We start from the raw sequence: 3,575 nt of genomic DNA, 5'->3' as shown, positions 1-3,575 counted from the left end.
GTTTCTCCATCCCGAAGATATGTAGGCAATCCTTTCTGAATTCAATCACACTCTTTTGTTAATCACCCCTGTTTTGATTATGAATAAAGGAGTTCATATTTTAATGTTTGTTCCATCTTTTCTTTTTGGTGGAGCAGGGAACACCTTACTCATCCCAGACAAAGCACAAACATTGAAAATTTCACATGAAGGCAAGTCTAAAAAATTTCAGACACCCGATTCACAAAGTACCTACTTTCACAGACACCCGATTGCCTTTTGCTCCAAAACAGCAGCACCCGAAACGCCAACACCACCGACCTCTCCTTGGTCGACCTCGACAAACCCTCAGGCAAGAACGACGTCGTAATCAAGCTTCCCAAAGACCCCAATGTCCCGAATTTCGGTGTGCAAATTGTGGGTTCCTGCAATGGCTTCCTCTGCGTATACGATAGGCTTAACAGCTGCCGGTTTTACATCTCCAATCCCGTTATTGGTGAGTCCATAACTCTTCCAAGATTTCCCAAGGACATTGGTTTTCCATTTCTTTATGGGTTTGGGTTTTGTCCTGTCGATGGTGACTATAAATTAGTTGTGGTTTCATCTACGAGTAACGGACTGAAATCGAATGAATGGGAGGTAATGGTTTTGACTGTTGGCACTGGAAGTTGGAGAAATGTTGGGAATTCCGTATACCCTTTTGGGAACCAATGGTATGGGGTTTATCATGATGGTTTTCTTCATTGGATTGCTCGTGGCGACAATTCTGTATTGATGCCTTTGATGTTGAAAGTGAGTGTTTCCAAGAGTTGCCATTACCGCCTTGTTCTTTGGGAAAGCGTCTTGTTAACCTTGCAGTCCTGAGAGGCTGCCTCTCTGTATACGTTATCTCGTTGGGAAGTATCAATGTTTGGGTGATGAAAGATTATGGCATTAAGGAATCGTGGGCCGGAGAGCTTGTCATGCAGCAAGTGATTGGGTACAGAACTAGTTTTTCTGCTACTCAATTGTTGAAAGAAGGGCCAAGTGGTGTTTTTACTTAAGTATAAACTGAGGGTTTATACTCATGGAAAAAGGGGCTCTGCTGCGGTTGAAGTTGATGGAATACCATAAATGGTTGAAGCATTTGTCCATATTCCAAGCTTTGTTTCTCTTAAGGATGCCATCATGGATTGGAGCTCAGAGGTAACATCTCTCCCACATAGTTAAGCATTGCTTTTTCTTGCTGCGTGCAATTTGAAGGTCATTTTTTGTGTTTCCCACATAGTTAAGCATTATGTTTGTGTTTCCCTTCTGGTGGCAGATAATTGTTCTGTATTCCCATCCAATTTAGATTACTCTATTTAGCTATTCCAGCGTAAAGTTAAGCCCGTCTTGAATGCATGTTATTAGGGACGGTGTCTAGTTGATTAAGATAAAGTGATAAACCTCTTTCTCGTTCTACCTTTTTTATTTTTTTCATCGCTATTTTGGTTTATTGTTTTTATGTTCTTCTGATACTAGTTGTTATTTACATGACTTCTCAACAAAATGTTATGTCCAAACATGAAAAAGATTATGTGTTCTGTCTCTATTGTCAAAGTGAACCTACTCTGCATGTTTTCACATTTCTTAGTTTCTTGGGAAATAGAATCACTTCCGTGACTAACATTTTTTCTTCTGATAAGACATCCGTGACTAACATTTTTTCGTCTGATAAGACATCCGTGACTAACATTAGTGGGATATGTTGTTGTTGTTGTTGTACTGTCTTGTCATACGGTATGTAATTCGGTTGAAGACTACTGAGTATGATCCATTTTCTCAATGATTTAATTGCTAAGGAGGCAGCTTTTGACAGTGGAGTGTGGAAGAGTGATAGGAATCTCTTAGCAAGATTGTATGTTATGTGGCAAAGATGGTGTTTATTGTGATCAGTCAAGCTGTTTCCACTTGGAGACTGGAGATGGTTTTCTTTTACTTGATTATTTTGAACTTGCTACTGTTACTGCATCAGATGTTGGTGGACAAATATTGTATAGTATGAAAATGGCTCTTGGCAGATAGAGAAGAGAAATAGGGAGTACTAAGAGTCTAGTAGTCAGCTAGTGCCAGATGTTAAAATTAATTATCAGATTATTGACTGGTTTAATCATCAAGTAGGTACTTCTGTATTTGTTTTTTTTTCACGGTCTTTGGTTACAAACTTACAAACATTGTCCGAACAGGCCTCTTCCAATTCACTTTGGAAAGAATTTGATTACTTGGAGTGTCATGCTTATGGTATATTGGACATATTTTACCCTGATGAAGCCTTGAAACACGTCGTCCTCTGTTAGGAATTATTATTTGGTGATGGTTAAGATAATCTGCCTAGCATTAGTTGAAAGATTTTTCATTGTGGAATTCTTGTTTGTAGTTCATCATCTGGTAGTTTCATTAGAGTACGTCAAGGACTTTTATGTGGTAGAAATGCAGTATGTTTGATACTCATCACTCCTTTCAAATTAAACGATTACAGATGGTGCACGTTAGGCTCCTGGTAGATTCCATTCCCTGATGCCTGATGGGCTTTCTTTGAAGTACTTTAGTCACTGTGGCACATAAATGTAGGTAGTTTACTCAAATCCAACCTTTAACTCTGTTGAGAGCTCATGGTTTGCTGAATATTTTCTCGTACAGTACATCCATAGGCTTTGTGCGAAAGCTACAGCATTTTCATGCAAGGTCTTGCTGCATAAGGGCACTAATGATATGGGAAGCCATTTGAATTGGCGTGGTTTTGGAAGAAAATATGATAAACTGAGAAGAAAACATGGTGTAATATATGGTATATTGTTAAGAAATTATAAATAAAATGAGGAAAAGTAATTCCCTAGCTTACCTCTGTTGATTGCTTTATCCATAGTGATCTTTGATTGAAATTTGCCTGTCTGTTATTTCGTATTGTTTTACAGAAATAGATGAGACGGTGTTTGGAAGTTATGGATTAGCTCACAGATGATGAAAAGTTGAAAACAGATTATATTGGTGAAGAAGATATATCCTCTTGAGAAGAAAGACTCTCAGAACGTTCATGCTTCAAGATTAGAAACGCTGTTCGATTTGGTTCATGGTTGCATTAGGTCTTTAACCGTGACGTTATGGTTAGGATTCGAGTTCTAAACTAGGGGAGTTTGTTAAGTTGGTAATACCAATCTGTAATCTATGTCATCTGCATATATGTTCAATTTTTCAAGAGGACTCAAACTGTGTTTTGCTGCATGCATTCGGAATCATAATTTGAGGCTCCCGCTTTATGAATTGTTTTAACTTTTGTTTTAATTTGTTAATTTGTTTTTGCTTCAATATTTTTGAGTTAGTTTTAGTATAGTCCACACACCTGCATATATATAAACAACCAAAGGCACCCAAAAAAATCACCTGATTTAGACCCTTTTAGAATGTATATAACCTTATTCCGGTCTGGTCCGGTATGGAATGAACTTATAATCATGGAACCGACAACTCGATCATTAGATTATAGATTATAAGTTCATAACCCTAGCCCATTTCTATTTTGGGCAGAACAGATCTACTAATTCTTTGATTCCATTTATTAAGGGGGATCTTGAACT

General features: G+C 37.9%; 1 pseudogene; it reads left to right on the top strand.

Moving 5' to 3' along the window:
• Positions 1-204: 204 nt before the first annotated feature.
• Positions 205-3,128, top strand: LOC114824312 (F-box protein At3g07870-like; annotated as a pseudogene).
• Positions 3,129-3,575: the final 447 nt, after the last annotated feature.

Source organism: Malus domestica, chromosome 04 (assembly GCF_042453785.1).
Source record: "Malus domestica chromosome 04, GDT2T_hap1".
Classification (NCBI taxonomy): Eukaryota; Viridiplantae; Streptophyta; class Magnoliopsida; order Rosales; family Rosaceae; genus Malus; species Malus domestica.
The sequence above is the reverse complement of the archived record's forward strand: the minus strand, read 5'-3'. Positions and strand labels throughout refer to the sequence as shown.